The sequence below is a fragment of the Colobus angolensis genome, unplaced genomic scaffold (assembly GCF_000951035.1).
Source record: "Colobus angolensis palliatus isolate OR3802 unplaced genomic scaffold, Cang.pa_1.0 Scaffold119, whole genome shotgun sequence".
NCBI classification, from domain to species: domain Eukaryota; kingdom Metazoa; phylum Chordata; class Mammalia; order Primates; family Cercopithecidae; genus Colobus; species Colobus angolensis.
Window position 1 is genome coordinate 1263593 of NW_012113030.1, and position 23189 is coordinate 1286781.

The window sequence follows — 23189 nt, forward strand, 5'->3', positions numbered from 1 at the left end:
ACAAATTAGTAAACTTTCTTATAACATCATGAAATTTTTTGTGATTTTTATTTTTATTTTTTAGCTCATCATCTATTATTAGTGTTAGTGTATTTTATGTATGGCCTAAGATAATTCTTCCAATGTGGCGCAGGGAAGCCAAAAGATTGGACACCCCTGATTTAGAGTTTCTCTTTTCATTTGGTCTTTTATTTCTTTCTCAGAAATAAAGAATAAATAAGACTGAACATGCAGAGCACTAGTTAGTTTGAATATTGGCCTTTTAGGTACCAAGCACACATTTGGACCTCCTTCTGCCACCCAAGGCCTGTGAAATCATATTGTTAAGCTGCCTCATAAGACATCTAGGGGCCTATGAATTTCTGGTCTGAGAGTTCTGGGATTATTAAATCTTGCCTAAGTTCAGAAATGCCACTCACTGTTCACATGTGGAGAAAAGGTTTATAGAAATTATTTTCTTCAGCAGTAGATTAAAATATTTAATTAGAAAAAGCAAAATCAAGAAAAAGAGGAGTAGACCACACTAATAATCTGCTATATAAAGATATGTTCTTGATCTTCAATGGAAACATTCTTATGTGAATAGCTAATCTGCAGGACATTGGCTCTCACAATTTTTGATTGTGAATAATCCAAATTCATTGCTTCTCTTCCTATTAAAATTTGTCCTGTTTAAATATGCACTCTAATTCCTGTTAGAGTGCATTGCCCCAGGTAGCAATTTAGCAAACAATGAGTAGAAAGGAAGTGCCAAAGAAGAGTCTTAACTAAATGCATTTGGCTACTTATTTTGTACTTTAGTAACAGCTCACAGACTAAAAAATTAGAATTATTGGGTAAAAGTAAGTGTGGATATTTATTCTTTATAGATTTTATTAATGCTTGTGGTCTTTTCAATGACTGCTGTAATAAAGATTAGCCTTTCATAAGGATGAAGACCTATACATAAGAAGGACTAACATTGAGAGCATAAGATGAGATTAAAAGATAAAAAATATGCATAGAAATTCGTACCCTTAAATATTTAAGGAAGATAGTCTGCAAATAAGTAAAAATCAGATCTTTTAAATGATGATAAGGATGATGATATGGTGATAATGATGATATGGTGATGATGATGATACATAAAGGTAATGATAATGAAAACCAAAATCCATACTCTAGCACATACATTTGGAAAAGAGAATAACATAAAGTAGAAGAATTCAGAAAGGTGACTAGTCTGAGCCAGCTTCTCACCCCCTTTACATACTTCCCCAACTCCAATCAAAACACTCCAGTACTGCAATGGGAAATGATGAACCAGGGCGTTTAAAAAACCTCACTTCTAATTTCATTAAGGCCGATTGCAAATGACTTATCTCAGGGAAATGAAGCACCTTCATCCCAGCCGTTTCAATGGGGGGTTGCATTTCAGAAGCACACACAAAAAATTATGAAAATGAGTATGCATGAAGGTTTAATAGCTAATTTTCCAAGTTGATTGTCTTGGCCAGTTCATTGGGATGCTCTTGCTTCTTTGCTAATTTAATTTGTTTCATCCTTTTTATTGTCTCCTTTAAATAGCAATTACGGAAGATAGCACTCCATTTTGCCTCCTACTTGCCCTTTTGCTAAATCATGATTTCACCCTGTGCCAGATAGTTACGGGTGTATGAAGAGATGGCACTGGTGAAAGGCAGAGAGGGTAAACACACTTGACTCAAGTCTGAGGAATCCAGGAAAAAGTTGCCAATGATGAAAATTGTGTGTGTGTGTGTGTGTGTGTGTGCGTGCGTGCGCGTGTGTGCACCCACACATGCATGTGTAGTGAATACTTTAGAACAATTCCTCTATTCACATATTCAGAAGTGTAAAACATGCCTATTTGGAAGTACGGATTCACTTACATAATGTCTATCAGTGTGCTGCAGCTATTTAAAAACTAGCTGTCATCTTGGTAAGATATGGGAACCTTTCTATTTTGTACCTGCTGTTTTAAAACTACTGTATATATTTCTACATGTGGCAGGCATCTATTAAATGTTATAATGATTTTTTTTAGTATACTGTCATTAAAAGGCATTTATCAAGTGCTTGTTTTAATATAGCCCTATCTTAGGTGAAAGAAAAGATGGCCTCCTTGATATGTAACACTCCACTGATAAAATTTGCAGTCTGTTCTTAAAACACTGTATTCTGATGAGGAAAGTACAAAAGGTATCAGCTTAACATGTATTGATTTTATACCTTTTTTGTAGACAAAGTAGGAAGAACAGTTTCTGTTCTCAGGCAGCTCTATTTGGGGGATAAAAATAGAATATGAAATAGAATGCAATAAACAAATCACATAGCTATACTTTTTGAAGTCCAGGACAGGCAGTGAGGTTAGGCTGTAAGACCTCTTAAGTTGTGAAAGCTTAGTTAAAGACAGGAGTTGACATGGCCTGGGTGTCAGCCAGTGGGGTTCTCTGTAGCCAGATGGCTTTGTTAATTTGCAAAGTTCACAATAAAAGTCATCCATAGTCATTGCTCTCTTTCTTTACCGAGTCTCTTAGTCTTTAGGCTCATATCATCCAAATTAATGAAGGGAAAATCTAGAAACAACAGCTTCATTAGGAGTTATGTCACTAAGGAAAAAGTAGAAATTTGTAGATCTTCAAAGCAGTATTTGCTCTCAGGTTATCTCCTTTTATATTTATTATTTATATATGCCCTACTAGGAAGTACTTATGTTGTTTTTCTTAGAAAAAGTTTTCCAGACACTAACAGTTCACAACATTTCAACAGCAAAGTTATTAGTTGAGAGAGGGGTTTTCAGGAGCTGGGGATTCTAGAGTATGAGGAAGAAATGTTGGTATCCCGTTTCATTACAGATGGATGGCATAGGTCATAAATGGGAGACTCTGGCTGCTAAGTCAGTATCAAAACCCACTGGACTGACACTTCCTTCTACAGGGTTTATTTTCCTTCCTGTTGTCTTCCTGACCCATGAAAATGCCTGCCGCGATGTAAAGCCCACTGGCAGCTAGCTTAGGCTCCAGTCTTCCCCCTTGGGTAGGAAAGGGAGTGAAGGGCAGGCCACTTCTGAGTTTCCATGCTTTCCTCTTTCTCTCCTTGAGGTGGTTCTTCTGTCTTCTCCTTTTCTTCTCTCCTTCCTGTTTCTCGGGCAGCTTCTCTTAAGCCTTTTCTGAAGGTGTTACTATCACTCCATCCCAGGTAGATATTTCAGAAGCAAGATGGCTGGCATCACCCTCCTGGCCAAGGATCTTCCTAAAGCCACCATGTGAGAGGATTCGGACCAGAGTCGGAGCTGTGTGGCAGACCATGTCCTGCAGTAGCATGGTCATGACTGTGTGTACTCTCACAGGGGTCAGCGATACCCACTGACCCTGTCGGGAACAGTATTTCAGTCAGAATCTGCAAGCAATGCTCATATGCAACGGGGCCAAAGGCTGTCTAGTGAGGTTGTTCATCACAGCAGAATGACACAGTAGCTCAAGGATCCAGAATGTGAGTGGCTCAAAGTCAGGAAAACGAATCCTCAAGTCCTTGAGTAGTCTGATGAGAACTTTATGGACTGAGAGGCATTTCTCTCACTCCAGCAGGCAGGTGGGATGGCTGCCAAGGCATTCTGCAATACTTTGCTATCCAAATAGACTTTGGGGTCCAGTTTTCCAAGATGGAGTGACACTGTTGTAGTGAGAGTCTTCACTGGAGCATCAGAAGAACTGATTTCAAGCCAGTTTTGTTGGTCAGCACAGTCAAAACTTCAGCAGGATCTTGTGCTATGAGGCTTTCCACAGCTTTATTCCCCAGGGCAGTAACAGCTTCCAGTGTTGGCAGAGTCTTTAGTATTACCACCAGAGCAGCTGCATTGTGGCCTGTAGCCATCGTTCTGTCTTTGTATGATCCCACCTGTCAGACTTCTTGAATTTGTACTTCAAATTAGAGCCACAATCAAATATCAGTCACATTGTTTATTTTTGTCACCAGAGAAAGGACAGAGTCCTGTTCAGCAGAGTTGGGAGCCAGCTATCGATTTCTCTTCAGCAAGGCCTCACTGAAGGACATTTCATCAGGTGCTGGCTTAACCCGGGGGAAGGCCATTTCACACAGAAATCAAATAGGATATGTGGCACAAAAAGCCTGAACCCTCCTCCTGGGCCTCTTCTGGAACCAAAGCACCCACCATGACCCTGTCCTCTGTCATCTCTCATGGCACCTTAAAATCCCCCACACTGGAGGCTGCACCAACCATCCCTTTCCTCTCAGATACCTCATTTTAAATCATGGTAGGTTTAAACTTTATAAGCCTTTAGCATTACACATTCCATTGTTTATCTTTCATTCTCTAGCATTTATGAAGGTAGAATTTTCCTCTCCAAATTGTAATGTGATGATGAAATAGCAGAAAAGATCTCACTTTTCTCCTCTTGGAAGAAATATGGAATTCAGAAATACAATCTAAAATCTGTCGTCAGCTCAGCCGTTCCTGACTCAGTGTTACAGTTGTCCAGAGAGGACAAATTGCCATTAGAGCTGAGAGGGACTGTCACAAGATTCTCTAGTTATTCCTGTAACTAGAATGCATTAGCCTTAGAAGATGTGTTTGTATACTGGGTGAAGGACCCTAGTTTGAATGGATGAATGAATAAGTAAGGAATCTAAAAGGCCATTGGGAGGCTTAAAGAATGGCAGCTCCTTCTTCTCTTGCTCTGTTGTGAGTCATCATTGGGAAAATAAGCAGCCTTCACTTTAGTAGAGAGGAAGGCAGCATCCTCAGTGGAAATCCTGCCACGCAGATGGAGTTAGTGTTCTGGGAAAAGACTGAGAGTTCAGCGGAGTTTATTAACTTGGGAGATGGAATTCTAGAAGAGCAGCTATGGGAAGATTATTTGCTAAGGAAGAACATAGAACCAAACTGGAGTGAGTGTGTGGGAGGGGCGGGATGACTAGAGGGGCTTATACTTTGGTAGCTTAGGAAGACCTGGATGAAACGCAAGGTCAGATGAGATGGGCTCAAGCTTCCATTGTGAAATTGTTTCCATTCTGCAGCTTCAGGGGTATGTGTGATCTTGTCATCTCTCCTCTGTCCTATAATCTCTCCACAAGGCATGTCCTCCATAGAGCCCAGAACATAGTGGGTGTTCAACACAAATTTATGGATAGTATGAATTCATTAAGAAGCATACAGACAGGAAATGCAGGATACAGGCTTAGGTCTTCATTGCTTCTAATTGCTAGACCTTCTGTGTTTCCAAATTATTTTTGTTAAATTAGTTCAAATACTTGCAGTGCTTTCCTGTGGAAGATGGATTCAGCCAGTTCAAAACTACCTCTAAGGGCAGAAGTGAGGACACTGGTAGAAGTTAGTGAGAAGTAGATTTGGCTTAAAATTTTCTAATAACTAAAGTTAGGAATTAAAAAGGTACTGTTTTTTTAAAAAGTAGTGAGCCTCCTAACACAGGAAGTATGCAAGTAAAAAACTGAATGTCTATGTCTTGGGGATGTTTTAGAGAGGATGCCTTCCACCAACAAGAGTTTCATATTATTTCTGATATTGTATTAAGTGATGGTCTAATATGATAAAATACAAATAATCTATTTTGGAAAGGACACATAGATACAATTATTGAAAAGCACTATAGAGAAAAAGATTGCATCTGTATTATTGTTATATAACCATATGCCAATATGTCTAGTACATAATATTAGAAAATGTGTCAGGGTGTAATAAGTCACTTTTTAGAATGCCCTATGCAGAATGTAGGAGCAAATCTGAATTAGAAAGGCAGAAACTGAAGAGGACTGGAGTCATTAGGGAAGGCTTCATGGGCCAGCTGGTTCTTTCACAGGGCCTTGGAAAAGGTTAGAATGAGGACAGGCAAAGGGGAAGTACCTCCAGGGAGGACTGTGCAGGAGTATCAGTGGGAGGAGGTGTTGGGAGGAGGCAGGATGATTGGGCTCACTCAGGCTCTCTGTATGTATGTGCTTTGCACAGAGAAGATGGGAACAATTGGTGGTTATTTGAGGGAATGACACACATTTAAGTCCCTGTTGTCTGAAATCCTGCAGTATCCTGAGTTCCACTGGAGCTGAGAGACCTGGGAGTCCCAGCTGGGTTCCTAACTAGCTGTTTGGTCAGACACATCACTTAACCACCCTGAGCCTTATTTTTCTCAATTATAAGCCAAGACGGTTAAATCAGTGCTGCTTAAACTTGAATGTGCAAATGGAGAGATCGTTAAAATGGAGCTCTGATTTCATGGGTCGGGGTAGGGCTTGAGATTCAGCATTGCTAACGGGCTCCCAGGCGATGGGCAGACCACCCTTTGTATAGTAAGGGGTTGTATGACTTAGGTACCTCCATGATATGAGCACTCTACAAACTAGTTTTAATTATGGTCTCATACTTTTTTTTTCATAGTTGCTTCTTAGGTAATACAATTGAGAAGTATCTAGCACAGAGCTTAGTCCGCAGTGGTTACTCAGTAACATTTGTTTATTAACATAAAGTTTCTCCCTTGGATACTGTGTTTACCTTAGAGATGCAGTCGTTTTTGTTCAGTCCTGCATTTCAGACATGTAGTGCAGGTTCAGCAAATCTAATAAAACTCAAAAATCTCGGTGCTTTTTAGATCTCTTCTCTTGTCTCATGACTCCTGTTTCTTCCAGTAGGAAAGGAAGTAATGAGCTGTCTAAATATCTGATTGTTGTGTTGCTTTAGGGAAAAACAATTAGACTGCCTTGCCATTTGCCAAGTAGATGGAATGAAGGTTTCACTCCATTAACACTCATTCCATGAGTCATTCTAAATTTTTGACAGTATGCCAATAAACCCCAGTTAATTCACCAAAATTGCCACTGGTAGCATTTTGCCTCTGCAGGTAACCAGCAGCACTGTAATCACTTACTCCACAAAGATAATGAGGTTGTATGGTTTTTATTTATGCTACCAATTTGTTTTAATATTGTTATTGTTCCTTTTATAGTAAGGCAGATTGGTCTCTGTCTTAAAGGACTGAGAAAGAAGGGATATTAAGGTTCCCAAACTGAATGTAAGTATTAATATTGAAAATAGTATTATTGTTTTTTGGACTGACAGTAGTAATTTAGAAGTGTTCTAAAGAGGTTGTATTGATTGAATATATACTTATTTGATTCTTCAAGATTTTTATCAGACTCCAGTTGGCTTCTAACAAAAGGTTTATAAAGATAATGAGATTCCTTCCAGTTCTAAAACACTATAACCTCATGAAATATGACCAAGAGTAATGTATACACAGGACGATTTATACTTGGAACATGAAGTCTACCAAGTTGTTCCTGAGGTTTTTTGCTTGCCACCAAATATAAGACAATATCATTGAAAAGAAAGAAGAGAAAATACAGATACAAAGGTCTGTCCTTCAAGGTAATCTAATAATTCAGTAATAAAAATCTGTCACACAAATTTGGTATGAAATCTCTGCAAATTAGAGAAATCCATTACAACAATCAATCGAATAGAATATCAACATAGCACTGAATTTGTTTTGTAAAGAAATACGCTGTCTGTACCCAAACCATATTTAAGGGTTATTCCATAGTTTATTTGGGTTGAGAAAAACTAATTTGAGTTACTAGACTTTAGATAAGTGTCAGAAGTCCATATTTAACTCGTTTAGGCAAAAGGGATATTGAATGGAAGGGTCTTGGGGTAGTTGACATGACCGAAAGAAGAGGAGGACGACCAAGTCACCAGCCGAGCAGGAAGGAATGCAGCGGGGCCTCAGGAACCCTCGAACCAGGAACCAGCTTGTCAGGACTTTGTCTCTCTTTTTGGTTTCTACTTCTCTTGGTGCTGGCTCTATTTGCTCCCACTGCAGACCAGCTTTCTCCACTTGGCAGTTAATGGGGTTGTTGACACCTTGCATGGGAGTTCTCCTTTTACAGCTTCTTCTGTCAGAGAGAGAGACCGACTCTCCCAGATCCATTTTTTTAAAAAAGCTAAGAGAGAACTCTGGTGGGCTGGGTCAGGTGGCTGCTCAGCCTTGGATGCCAGCTGTGACTAGAAGGTCAGGATCATATAAGAACATGCCACATTTTCCTGTAAGCACGTGGTTGGAGTTGGGAAGGGGGAAATTAATTCCAACATGAGGGAGGAATACATTTGCTAAAAGATGGAGGCCTGTGGCTGGGCAAGGACTCCCAGTGTGTTGGTCCATAAAATAGTTTGGAGTAGCACCCTATCCGTGCTTTAATTCTCCTTGCCCCTCTATTGGTTATAGCAGGTTGGGAATTCTATGCTAGATGTTCTATAGTCCCATCATGTAAGCTGCAGGGGTCTTGCACTGTCTACTTCTTGGAAAACAAAACTGCCAGTGTTTCCTGGGCCCCACACTTGTCTATGTGGTGGGTCTATTACTGCTTTTGTAATCGATTAGCCTGAGTTACAGAAGAGGGAAAGGATAGGCTGACAGATGGTATTTGCAGTAGGTGCAGAAGAAGATTTGAGTGTCTCCTAATACAAGTCCCCTTCCTACTCCTCCCTCCTGTCTGCCCCCACCAGCCAAGGAACATGTGTGGTCCTCACAAGTAGACTGCAAGCCACCCAGGAGGCAAGAACAATAGCATGCATGCCTTTAAATCCTGGGAATCTCTGAATACGGTTCTTACACAGCATGAAAGTGTAACACATATTTGTAGATTTTATGTTAAACCAAGTTTAACCTGTATAAAAATGTAAGAGATGTAGCTGAGTTACATTGTGATTTTTAAAGTTCCTCCAATGTGAGCATTTTGCATGCAGTATGCACATTGCTATTGTTTCCAAGTGTAAATAAGAGGGCGGAGTCCTATTTATTGGTAATTCTATTATAGATCTATAATAGTTATAAATGTATGATACTCTTATTAAAGACACAGCTACAGCAGTTTTAATTATTCACCCATAATGAATGAACCTGGTCCCTGTTTAAGAAATGCAAGATTTGTATGATTCAAGCATATTCTCTCTTACAGGCAGACACTAATGAGTCCTATGAAGGTAATAGACTCTTATCATTGAACCAGAGCCTGAACAAATGTGTTCATTAGTCTTACTTGTCTTCTGATGATAGATAAGTTGAATCTTGAGCTGGACACATGTCCAGATTTGAACTTCTTTAAAACATAGGGGTTATATTTTAACAGAAAACTTTATAATCAGTAGATTGTTATCATTTGTTGTAGAAAAGAATTTGCTTCTGATGCTTATCATGAAGATTCTCATGGATAGTTTGCATTTTTTCCTAAATGGGAATCTTTTTATTATTTTTTCCTGATTTTATAAGTAATACATTCTCTTTGTAGGGAATTTAAACAATTCAGAGGTGAATATTAAATTTAATTCAAAACTCCCATAACAATATTCCTCAAAAGAATCACTGTTAACATTTTGATGCATATTTATTTATATGATTTAACAAGCCCTTGTACAGCAATTTGTGTACACTAAGCTCTTGTCCATCCACTTTACAATTGTGCTTCATTTACTCCTCTTGACAACCCTATGAGGTAGGTATTATTATTTCCCTATTTACAGAGAAGGAAATGGAGTCTCAGAGGCTTTAAAAACTTGCACAAAAGTACATAGCTATAAGCAGCAAAGTTGGGATTCCAACAGAGACCCTCTGACTCCAGAGTCCCTGCTCTTAGTTATATACCAGGCCTCTACGCATCCTTCCATCTCTCCATGACTAAAATTAAAAAAAATATATCCCATGTTTCCAAGTTGACCTGCCTCCTGCAGTCAATTTTTCCTTTAATAGCCTCTTAAAATGGGTCAAGACCCCATCCACGGAAAGTGGGAAGTCCACTGTGTCTTTTCCCCAGTATTTCTGTGGATTCCCCGGGGTGGTGTGTTCTGGGACATTCTTCTGAATCCCACTTCCTCATAGCATCTTGTCCATGCGTTTGCCATCTTGTCTCTTTGTCTCTGGACACCTCCTCAATGTACCAGTAACATAGATAAGGTGGTTATATGTAGAGAACTTTTCCTGAAGATCTGAGGATAAGGAAGATAATTAAAATTAGGAAAAAAATTAACACAATGTTTGAAATGATTGTTCTTAGACCCTGAGGGAAAATTAAAATGTCAAAAATTTAAAAATAGTTCCTCTTTGTACACATTCCAACATCCAATATTACTTTCCTATCTTGTGAGCTGCTTTCTCTCTGACTCCTTCTCTCAATTACTTTTTTCCTTGTTTAATATTCTCAACGCCCACCCCTCCACTTTTTTTGAGGCAGTCTCCCTCTCTGGCCCAGGCTGGAGTTCAGTGGTGCGATCTCAGCTCACTGCAAACTCCGTCTCCGCGTTCAAGCGATTCTACTGCCTCAGCCTCCCAAGTAGCTAGAATTACAGGTGCCTGCCACTACTCCTGGCTTATTTTTGTAGTTTTAGTATAGGGGGTTTTGCCATGTTGGCCAGGCTGGCCTTGAACTCTTGGCCTGAAGTGATCCGCCCTCCTTGGCCTCCCAGAGTGCTGGGATTACGGTAGTGAGCCACCATGCTCAGTCCCCTTTTTACCTATGTTATCACCCCCAAACCCCAGTCCTTTCTTTCTCTATTATGCAAAATGACTTAGCTCTACTTCTAAATTTTAAAATATGTTGTTTTTCCAGTGGTTCTCAATTGGTGGGTGGTGGTGTACGTATGAGTTTACCTTTCAGAAGATATTTTTGTTGTGATAACTAAGAATTATTCAGCTCTGAATGTCAACAGCACTGAGGGTGAAAAACCCCAATCTATAAAAACTGTTTATTTTGCTTTTGGGAACTGTTTTCCTTTACTTGAATGGTGTAATTTTGGGGGAGCCAAAATTACCTAGTAGTCATAGTATATACTATGTACTATATACATAGTGCCTACATAATACCTACAGAGTAAGCCACAGTACCTGCTCTCTGACTCTTACCGTGAGCACCCACAAGGCTGGGTCCAATTTTGGTGGACCAGGTATGGACATTTGGATCAAGTTGGACCAATCCTCACCTGGGTTGTATTCTACAGATGCCTTCCTGCATGTGTGGAGGGAGGGAATTGACAGGGATATTCATTGCAACACCATTTGTGATAGCAAAAGCTCAGTAACAACCCAAGTGCTCATCAATAGGTGACTGATTAAATGACGGTAAAGCCGTACAAAGAAATACTATCATGGTAATTTGTACCAGTACCAGGTTAACTGGGTAAAACTTAGAACTATGTTTCCCAGAATCCTTTCCTGTAGGATTCTAAGTGAGAATTGGCCAAAAGAGGAATTAGTGGGACATTTGCAAGGTGGAAGTGAACAGCACCTGTTACTCTCTTAAAGGCATGGAGATTGGATGGGAGACAGACTCAGAGAGGCTGGTGGTTGCTGGCAAGCCCTCACTCTTCTTTGTCCCATGTTCAACTTCTCCTCCTGACTGGCACCTTGCTAGAGACCCACAGAGGAAACAGCTTCCCATAGATTCCCCCCAGCTTCCCCTTTGTTGAACCGCTTTGTGGCCTGAAGTACTGTAGGGGCTTCTCATATTGACTAGTAACTCTTCAGAAATGTCAAAATCTCCCTTCCAGATCTTTACTTCTCCAGCTCCCCCACCACTTGTACAAGGTCTAATTTCTATACTATCTCTCTCAGCCCATAACTTTAAGTAGTTTTGCCTCCCTGATAAACTCTGGCTGATACAACTACATGACCTTAAAAAATAATGTGGCAGCTCCATATACCAATATAAATTCATCTCCTAGATAAAAGGGAAAAGAGCAAGGTGCTAAACTGATGAAAAATGTTACAGATAAAGCTAGAGTCCCCTTTGACCAATACCTCTAATCCTGGTCCCCATTTCTTTCTCCCAGAGATTAATACTATTATTAGTCCTAAATCAATTCTTATGGTCTGAGGAAGAGTCCTTAGCAAATTGTAACTCCTGTAGGAGACATTTTGCTAAGATTCTTTTATTAACATATATATAAGTAACGTACAATAAAATGCACAGATTTTAAGTGCTCACATTTTTGATAATTATATGTACTTGTGTAATATCACCCCTTAAAAACATATGGAACATTTCCACCCTCTGCCATTTTCCTTGTGCAGTTTTCTAGTAAATTACCCTAATTCTGCAACCATGATTTCATTTCTAGCTCCATAGATTCATTTACCTGTATTTGGCTTTCATAGGAATGGAATTATACAATGAGTACTCTTATGAATCTGGCTTCTTTCATTCAGCATAATGTTTTTGAGATTTGTCCATGTTGTTTTATGTATTAGTAGTTCATACTTTTTATGCTTGAATAATATTCCATTGTATGAATCTACTTTCCTGTTGATAGACATTTAAGTTGTTTCCAGTTTGAGGCTATTATAAATTCCTGTAAGTTTTTTAATACAGCAAAGAGATTGTTGGGATTATGATTATTAGTATTTTAAAGATTGTGCAATCTCTAATTTTCCTAGAGAACTTCCTTCTACAAAAAAATCACAAATTAGGTACAAAGTTATGATTTCTGTTTTTTTTCAGAGCCTTTCCCATAGTTGTGGGAAAGAAGATGGATAAAGTTATTGTTAATCTACAGAGTGATGCCAAATTTTTCAAGGCTTCCAGAGTCACAGGAGGAGTCACTTGGCAAATCCAGTAGCAGAAGCCAGGTACCAGTTGGAAGACCACAATGTGTTTGTTCAGACCTGTGGGCCTCCTGGATCCTTAGCAAAAGACCACAAAGACAAGTGTTGAATGCAGCTTTTAAAAGTATGGAAGAGACAGTAAGACAATTCTAAGCATGGACTAGAATATAATTTAAGGTTTCTGTGACATGGTAATAGAACTCTAGAATTATGAGAGCTGAACTAACGGCTCCCAGATAATTGAAGCATAATAATTAAACTAGAAAAGTGGCCTCTTCTTTTCTGTGGTTGAACCTAAATGTAGTTTTTACTTTTAACTAAAACTAGGTCAGTTAAGACCATTGGTGTGTGGTATTTATTGGGAATTTAAAATAAAAATATTTTTGTTCTTTTATAAAATTTAAATATAAATAGATTGTTTTCCCTATAGTATCTAGTGTTAATTAATTGGGCTGACACAATTAATGGCATCAAGAACACATAATTTTGTTTATTATACTAAGAAATTATTCAGTTACATAATTGTTTTAATAGGTTAGGTGGTCTTATAGATTTTTTATCTGTTTTTGTAATAGCTCTATTCTGATTTCTTTGTGAGAAAGCTTTTAATGTTTCAAAAATTTTGAGATAGACTTTTGTTAAATTAATCTCATAAAAAATAGTATATATTTTTCAGTAACTGGAGATTTTCATAAAAGCCATTGAAGATATAATATTAAAAGATCTGCAGTTAAGATAGCTGTTGTCATAAAAATCTGTTGATGAATTTTGAATTTTGACTATTAACTGTCCGTGCTAATCAGATATTCAGAGAACAATAAGCAGCATTTGCTGAATTCATTTTTAAGGAAGTCTCAGTTAATATAACTGATTCTTTTAAATCTCCTCCTAAAAGAAGGTATTTCTTTGAAATATGCTCTTGTTCAAAGTTTAAGATCTGCAACAACTTATTATGCTCTCAGAGTCTATTCTTGAGCAATTTAATTTCATTGTGACAGGTATTTATTTACCATTGAAGTAAGAATCATTATTTGCTGACACTTTGTGATTTCTCTTCAAGTAGTCCTATTAGATGTGATAGGAATGAATTAACTGAATTTGACCATGATGCTCATAACTTTATTTCCCCCGCAGAGGCAGCAAAGCAGTCTTCTTGCATGCTACACATCTGATTTTTCTCTTCCCAATGCTGTTTTTTTCAGTTCGTGCTTCATTAGTAAAAATATGGGTCTTAATTTAAAACACACTCAATTCTAAACCCAGAAATTCCATTAAGTAGATATATTTGAATAGGTCAGTTCTCTTGAAGGATAGTTTTCACCCAAATGCAGTGTCTGTTTAGTATTTTTGTACCGCAGAAAAATATGTTTTGAATGTTGTTATTTACCTGTAAGTTCTTTACCCTTAGTTTTTTGCTCTGTCTGCAGGTTAAGTGACCAGCCTAAGGCAAGAACCAGATTTGGAGCTTGGAATATGATAGCCCTTAGGGTGCTTTATTCCCTGAGACAATCCACACTTCTACCTCAGTAGAGGAATCAATTGAGGGCTCAGCTTTTCCTCTACAAGAAACCTGCTCTCTCGGACCGTAAGTCACGCCCCCTGTGAAAAGATCTAAAAAACCAATTCATCTTTGTTATTGCTTCATGGCATCCTAAGAGTATAGAGTGATAGCCTCTTCGTGAGGAAAGTCAGCTGAAGGCAGGCTGCTGTGTAATGCCGTGGATCTGACTTTCAGTGGACCACTCTGTATTAATCATGTCGTTATACAGAGACCATAAGGCATGAATGACATTGCATGTGTGAAAAAAAAAAATACGAGTTTTGTGATTTGGCTGAATGGAAAAGTGCTGTGTCTAGCATCACAATATCTTTTCTGACCTCAGCTGAATATTGCAGTCTAAATCACCACACAGTTCAGGTCTTATTTACATATGGTAGCATCTGATACTGTTCATTTACTGTTTGGGTGTTAGTCTTGCCTCTCCCAGAACATATTGAACTATTTGTGTTTGGGGAGCAAATCATATCATTAGTACCCCTTAGTACGTCTGCTATGGTCTGAATGTTTGTGTCTCCTCCCCTACAAATTTATATGTGGAAATTCTATCCCTCAAGGTGATAATATTAGGAGGTGGGGCCTTTTGGGAGGTTATTGGGTTGTGAGGGTAGAATCCTTGTGAATGGGATTAGCAATCTTGTACAATAGGCCCAAGGGAACTCATTCATCCTTTCCACCATGTGAGGACGTGGTGAGAATGTGCTGTCTATGAACCAGGAAGCAGACCGTCAGCAGACACTGAATCTGCCAGTCCCTTGACCTTGGACATCCCAGCCTCCAGAACTGTGAGAAATTCCTGTTGTTATAAGCCAGCCCTTTTATAGTATTTTGTGATAGCAGCCTGAATGGACTAAAACAATGTCTAAGACATTTGGCTGATTTAATTGTTGACTAAAAGAACTTTTTTCAAGGATATGGTGCATAATTATATAAATGTCCTTTATTGCCAGCCATACTGACTGTACAACTTATGAAGTATCATTCCGTGATGATTAAGAGCTTGCGTTCTGGAATCTGACTGTAATGTTTCTTCTACTTACTATCTTTGGAATCTAAGACACATTCCTTAACCTCTTTGGGTCTTAGTTTCCTCATCTGTAAATAAGAATAATAATGGTTACTACCCATAGTGTTGTTATGAGTTTTAGATGAGTTATTATTAGTAAAGCAGAGAACAGTGTCTGGCTCATAAGAAGGGCTTGCTATTGCTATTTTAAGAAATAGTTAAGCCTGTAGGGTCTTGACATCCAGGTTGGCTATAGTTTGTGGGTTCAGGAAACCTGAAGATTCTATTCACAGCTGGCCTAGAACCTCTGTGAAAAGTTTTGAATTATGACTCCAGAGATGGCTCTGGAAAGTTCCCAGTTGGTCAGATGAGTACACATGAGAAATGGAATTGAGTATGAATATAGCCATTTGCGAGAATTTTGGCCTGAGGCTAAGATGAGTTAAATTGGTTGACTCAGAAGTCATGGCAGTAGGCCAGCCCTATGTACCAGAAGTTCTGTTATTTCAGCAAGAAATAGTTAAGGAAAATTCAATCAGAGGATCCTAAGGCTCAGTGAAATTCTGAATTCAAAATCTCTTTCAGCAAAGTCACTTACTATTGTAGTAGTTTCCAGTTAGTTGAAGTGTAGTCAACCCCAGCTTTGGTTAAATCATCATGTGGTTCTGAACCACATGGAGCAAATGGTAGTGGAGAATGTGGTCACTCATCTCCAAAGACGGCACACAGGGAAGCCTCCTTTCCAGCACTCATACTTATTTGATCTTCTCCCTGTGAATCTAGGATGGTCCTCCCAACTTGCTTTTGCCCCCACACAGTGCTGGGGATGCAGTGCTATATGGCTTCTGAGGCTAGGTCATAAGAAAGCTCACAGATTTTGCCTTTCTTCCTGGAAGGCTCTGGGGGAGGCTAGTCACGAGGCAAAAAGTCCAACTCTCTGAAACAGCCATGCTGTGAGGCAGTGGTGTACCAAGGCACTTAAAAGTACAGAGATTAAAGGGATGCATTGTCTATAAAGAATTTTAAAAGTATGCTAAAACCAACTAAAAGTTGGTCTTCCTTTTATTATCAGCATGCACAAGCAATTCTTAACAAGGCTCAGTGATAACATATCCCTTCCCATGAGTGGATCAGTTCCATAGCTTCTTCTACCCACTTTGCCTCCTGCGAGCCAGTGCTGTGAAGCCCAAGCTAGCCCTGTGGCAAGGGAGATGTCTGCCCAGTCTCCAGCTGCTCCAGCCATCCCAGCCCAGGCTCCAGCCATCCCAGCCCAGGCACCAGTCACTTGAGGGAGGAAGCCATCTTGGATGTCCAGCCTAGTCTGGCTTTGAGAAGACTCTAGCTCCTGCTGCCATCTTACTGCAGTTGCATGAAGGATCAAATGTCATAGCCATCCAGCTGAGCCTTGGCAAACTACAGACTGTATGAGGAGTTTTTTTAGGGCACTATGTTTTGGGGGTAGTTTGTTATACAGCAATTAATAAACAGAAAATAGAAGAGGCATGCAAGAAGAAGAGAGCCTCTTCTATCTCTTAAAATAGCAGCAAGTATCCTTGGCTGTGTGGGGTCACCAGATATCAGCTTATCTTGATGTTGACAGAGGCCAAAAATACTTGATTTCACTACTGGATGGAAATTATATTTGTGTAGATGTTGCTAAGCAACAAGAGATCAGAAACCTATAAGGAGTGACCATATAATGCAAAGCATTGGGTCAGCCAACTAAGTTCCTCCTGCACTTACTTTTTAGAACCTGCTTATGAAAGAAGCAATGTCCACAATGCATGGTGGGAGGAAAGTCTCCTGGGACCTTAAAGGAAAGTGTACACTTCATCATAATTTGCCTGCAATGATCAGCAAACTAAAAAGTCAACAAATAACCTGAAAAATGGTCACTGTTTGTGATGTAAAAGAAGAGTAAGCTTTAGCAATAAATACTAACAGCACTGGGAGCTCTGTCTCTTCCTCACATCCTTTGAAAAGGCATTTGTAAGTGCTAAAATCCTTTCCCCTTGAAATACCGCAAAGCTGTAAATATTTATTAAAACATCCAAATCCGTAGGCAGTAATGTCTTTCTGAGCTTTACAAGGGTATTATTAGGTGGTCAGTGAACTTGAGGGTTTTTTTGGAAGTCAGTGGGACCTAAAAACTTTTCCTTTGACTGGTCAGAGAAGCAGGCTGAGAAAGGGGGAATCTTACCAAGGGTTTTGTGAATAGCCTAGTAGCAGGTGCACGCGAAAACACTAGTGGTCAGAATAAAGTCTACACCCCTTAACTGTTCCTCACCAGCAATCATTTTCATTATTTCTGCTCAGTGACCTTTTGTTCCCTCCATTTTTCTCTGATAATTAGATTTCTTAAATTACAAAAGGCAGGGGGAGAAATGGTAAGCTCAATAGAAGAAAAACAAGAATTGAATGTATGTATGCATTTATTTTTAATATGTTTTAGCAAAACCTATATGTACCCACCCCCCCAACACATATACATCACTGGGCTTTAGAGTCCTTGCTGAGACGTGGGTTTGAGGGAGACAACCACGTGTGGTGAGTTGCAGAGCCTGCCCTCCGCCTGCCAGCGTTGCTGTGGGGAGCGCACTCTCTGTCGAGTACTGCTCTAGCAGACCCACCAAATCCCATGTAAGTGGTCAGAGCACAAATGAGGCTGTCGGTGGGTAGTCCTACCCTATTCATGAGCTCTTTCAGAACAATTTTCATTACTTTTTTTAAATACTGTTTTTGGCAAACACTTGATACTTGAAATAAAAAATGCATGAGTCACCTACTGGGATAGGAACAGTGTGTGGTTCATTGAATTTAGCTAAATTGTGAGTCATCCATCAATAGTCCTCTTGGTGAACATACTTGTAATAATTTCACACATTACAAACAAAAATAGGTATGATTTTCAAGATTCTTGAAGCTGTTTCCCTTGGGGATTCTTTGGATTGTGTTTAGAGTTTTTTGTGTTGCTAGGTGGTGAGAAACTTGTCAGCCTTGTTTTTAGATGGATCCAAGGCTTGTGTCTCTGTCACGTGGTAAAAGAACTTTGGTTTGGGAGGCTCAGGGGCAGAGTATGAAGCTGAGCATCGTGAAGTGGGGGAAACAGGAATTAGTAATTAATATTTGTCCTTGTCAGATCATTGACTTTTAAGATTGATTTTGGCATCTGAGAAATGTTTGGCTCCACTCTCAGAACATAGTCAGAGCAGTAAGAATATGCACCTGTGCCCCCCACCCGCTTTTTTCTGATAGGAGAGAGCTGAGCAGGGTGGTTATGTGTCTGTGCACTACTGCCCTCTGTTGGATGGCACTAGAGTTTCTCTGTACCCACACCCCGGTTGAATGAGTGCTCCTGGTTGACTGGCAGGTGACCCAGGCAAATATGTCAGTATTGGACTAAGACCAATGAAAAAAAATAGTTGGCCTGTATAAGCTAAGAGAGACTTCTATCTGGTAGAGAAATAAGAGTGTAGACTTTCTGACCTGTTGGGTTCTTGTGTCTATTCTGGTGGCTGCCAGGCAAGAGGCTGGCATCTGCTGCTGAATGACAGGACAGACTTTGTGATTAAACTGCTAGATCTTTGGCTTTTCAGGAAGTGAAAATAATAACAAGGTAAAGTATCCTTACTTGTATTTTTCCCCTTTCATAAGTGCAATAGGGCATAAAAGGGCTTTGACTTTTGGCTACAACCAGAGGTGAAAGTTTTTATATGGGTGTAAAAAGAGAAGTTAAAGCTCTTTGCAAACTATGGCTAAAGTGCCCATGTCAGTAAGATGTATACAGTGACCCAGGACACTGGCTGGGAAGTTTTCTTCATTTTGGCAGATTCCTCTGCCCTCCTTCACCTTCTCCAAGGTAGTGAGAGTAAGTGTCCAGGCAGGAGCTTTGGGGATCCTGTCCTGCCACTACTGGCTGAGTAACTTGGGAAAATTGTCTGACTCTTGGACCACATTTTTTTCTCACGTGTAAAATGAGGCATTTGAAATAGATGCTATCTCAGAGTCGTTTCATTTCTGAGATGCAATAAATTATCTTTTGTTCCTAGATGATAATGTAAGCACAAAGGACAAAACTATTTAAAGATCACACACATACCCTCTCAAACACATCATCTGCCTTTGGGAAAGCAACGTGTTCGCTGTGATAATTCAGCACCAGGACCTGAGGTGATGGGAACAGCTTTGGCTGGTTTGCTGCTCTCCAAGGAGCTCCTGTGCCAGCCTCATTGGACAAGCATCCCTGCCCTGAGACGCGGAGTCTCCAGGACCAGCAGATGGCGCACTTGCACAGTCCACACATTTTCCAGGTTCTCAAGGTAAATGGTACTGATTAACATCCAGAAATAACACCCACTGATGTTTGAACAAATTGCAGCGTTTTCCAGGCCACTAAAACCATGGCACTTTGTGAGCTGGAACATTTGCTAATATTTAAAATGGTTAGAAAGATTGTTAATCTATAATACTTTCGAGTGTTAACAGCCTCTTTCACCCACGCATCAAAAAGCCCTTAATAAATTGGCCTTTTTTTTTCAGGTAGGGAAATTAGGGCAGAGGGTCAATTGGCTAAGATCACAGCAGAACGAGTCCAAATAATTCAGACCATACACCTTGGTGATCTTTTAGAATTGTCTTTCCTCTTGCCCTTCCTTTCTTTAATGCCCACTTCTCTTGGTTGTGGAGAGGAATGTGCGTGTTGTCTGGGGATGTGGAAGAGGAATTGACATCTTTTGCACTTTGGGGCATTGCCACCTGCCATGGTCATCATAACTCCTGATCACCGCAACCTATATTCCGAATACCTGTGATCATAAGAACTGGCATTTACTGATTACTTACTTTGAGCCAGGCATTGTTCTAGGCACTTCTCACACGTTAATCATTTAATCTTTCCAGCAGCCCATAAAGGAGGCAGAGAGAATACGTAAATTACCTAGAATAACAGATCTTTGCATTTCTCTAGGCTCTAAAAGCAACAATGGCTTCAATCTATTTTTTAGTGGTAATCACTCTTTCACCCCAAATATTTTCCAGCTAACAGATCATTGACTGATTTTTACTTTAATATTTAAATTGAGAAATTTATTGGAGCTTTGGTGATATTATGTAAGTAAGCCTTGGTTATAGTAGCTTGCAATGCTATTATTAGTGTAGAAGATTTCCTTTCACAACCTTGTGCTTAGAAGGAGTGATTCACTAGAAATGGAAATAAGATGTAAATGAAGTGGGAAGCTTGGCAATTTAATCACTCAAGTAATATATATATTTTCAAAGTGCTCACTTAATCCATTAGTCACAAAGCAGCATTAGAGATGTGTTGGGTGGTTTCACTCCAACAACATTTATTTGTTTCAAAAATATACGTAATGGTTACTGCATACCAGGCACAAATATTAGTTCACTTAATTCTCCTCACAACTATGATGAGCCCCTTTTACAGATGAGAAATCAAGGTAAGAGAGGTAAGGAACATAGCTAGTAAGTGGTAGATCATGATTTAAACCAGCCCCTAGCTTCAGATCCATGCTCATAACTACTAGGTTGTGCTACCCCTATCAATAGCAAGCAGGTATGCTGGCAGGATATAGAGTAATTTAACCAGGGTCAAAGACAGAAACAAACAGTTACAGTGTTGATTTCCTCCTAACAACAATCCTTATTTCTTTCTTTCTCTCTCTCTCTTTTTTTTTTTTTTTTGGAGACAGAGTCTCACTCCATCAGCCAGGCTAGAGTGCGGTGGCACGATCTTGGCTCACTGCAGCCTCCACCTCCTGGGTTCAAGCGAGTCTCATGCCTCAGCCTCCTGAGTAGCTGGGACCACAGGTGCATGCTGCCATGCCTGGCTAATTTTTGTATTTTTAGTAGAGACAGGGTTTCGCTATGTTGGCCAGGCTGGTCTCAAACTCCTGGCCACAAGTGATCCACCTGCCTTGGCCTCCCAAAGTGCTGGGGTTATAGATGTGAGCCACTGTGCCTGGCCATTATATAGCAAATCATTTCTAAGATAAAAAGTGAGACTAAAAATAGCTAAGTTAGCTGCTAGCCTTGATAAAGGAGAATAGGAATTATAAAGAACAAGAAACTATAGGGAGACCTACAGATGTTTTGTTTGTTTTTGAGACAGAGTCTCACTCTGTCATCCAGGCTGGAGTGCAGTGGCAGGATCTCAGCTCACTGCAAGCTCTGCCTTCTGGGTTCAAGTGATTCTCATGTCTCAGCCTCCTGAGTAACTGGGACTATAGGCGTGCATCACCATGCCCAGCTAATTTTTGTATTTTTAGTAGAGATGGATTTTCGTCATGTTGGCCAGGCTTGTCCCAAACTCCTGGCCTCAAGTTATCTGCCTGCCTCAGCCTTTCAAAGTGCTGGAATTACAGGGGTGAGCCATTGTACCTGGCCTGTGTTTTAAAATGAGTGTTGATGTTTATGATACTTAGAATAATAATTAGTTCATCATTTTTACTGAAGACTAATCAAAAGGAAATTGTGTGGCATCACAGTTGTGTGTGAGTGAACATCTGTTTTTTTCCTCCTTCCCCTTTCTGTAATGATGTCATCCTTCACGGCACCTTTCCCAGGAGAAAAACCTTCTCCATTTATAAAGTGCATGGGAGTCAGCTGGGGATCTTGCTGAACTCTGGATTCTGATTTGGTGGGTCTGGGATGCAGCTCTGGATTCTGATTTGGTGGGTCTGGGATGCAGCTCTGGATTCTGATTTGGTGGGTCTGGGATGCAGCTCCAGATTCTGCATTTCTCACCAGCTACTAATGCTGCTGATGTGAGGCCTGCTGGGAGTGGCAGGACTCCTTCCCTTCCTCATCCTGCTTGGGTGTGGGATTGCCAAAGACAGTACCTTCCACATCACATTCCTTCTACCTTCTGCATAGGAGTGGTTGTCATGTGATCCAGATTTGACTAGATATGATTCCAACTCATATACCTAGGAGAAGCCTGGCTTCAGGAGGAGGCAAGGAAGTCAATTCGTTGAGAGCTGCAGAAAGAGGAAAGGAGAAGGGGGAGAAAGAACAAGGATGACTAGATGATGTACTTTGAATTCTGGAGGCCAGCTCTATCCAGGAACACAAGCCAATAAAGTCCCTTTATGCTCAAGCTAATTTGTATCATTTCTGCTACTTGCAATTAAAAGGCCTAATACAAAAGTAATTTAGATTTGATATAAAGGAGAATTCTTTACTGTAGCAGGAGGGTGCTTCGCAACTGTTGCAAAGACCATTGGGAACAGAACAGATACTGAGGTTATTCTGGGGAGACTTGCAAGAATAATATTAAAATATTTAATAATTAGCATGGCATGGATGCTGACCAGTCAAAACAGACACCAGCCACAGTGACATTCTGGGAACACCAGCCTTGGTCACCTGGATGCCATTTGTAGTAGGTACAGGATCTGCAGTATTTTTGTGTTGCGAATGATATGCCTGAATATATGCCTGAATTCTTTAGTCATATAATTTTGCTAAAGAGGCTTTCATTAATGCTTTACAAGATATAACGTTCTCTTACTTTCTTTTTTAATAAATTATAAACTTCCATTTTGCCCCAATATTTTTACACAGGGTTAATTCATTGTCATGTCAGGTGATCATCTTCGTGTTTTTTTAGAAAAATCTTCAGAATGTTCTCCTATAAAATTAATTTTAATATCCCTAGCCTTTACTTAAATAGAACGATCTTATATTATTCTAAATGTATTAAGTAGATAACTGATTCATATTACAAAAATGGATACCTGTAATCTTTAGGAATTCTAGAATATGAAGTCGAGAGTGATACTACAATTTGATTTAAACATGCTAAAAATATACCAGAAGAAGCCAGAGTCAGTTCCAGGAGTTACAACTATGGTGGATTCTATCATCTTTAAAATATGCTGTTATGAAGAGAAGGGGCTAAAAGGCACAAACGTACAGTAAGATAGAAGGAATAAATTCAATGTTTGATAGCAGAGTAGGATGATTATGCTTAACAAACATGTATGGT

General features: G+C 39.7%; 1 long non-coding RNA gene and 1 pseudogene across 1 annotated transcript in view; one reads left to right on the forward strand and one right to left on the reverse strand.

Moving 5' to 3' along the window:
• Window positions 1-3012: 3012 nt before the first annotated feature.
• Window positions 3013-4199, reverse strand: LOC105500913 (annotated as a pseudogene).
• A 15045-nt stretch (window positions 4200-19244) lies between these two features.
• Window positions 19245-23189, forward strand: part of LOC105500489 — a 104389-nt gene continuing 100444 nt past the window's right edge. Inside the window, exon 1 of the long non-coding RNA XR_001000040.1 lies at window positions 19245-19503. This is a non-coding gene — a long non-coding RNA (uncharacterized LOC105500489). The remainder of the gene's footprint in view (window positions 19504-23189) is intronic.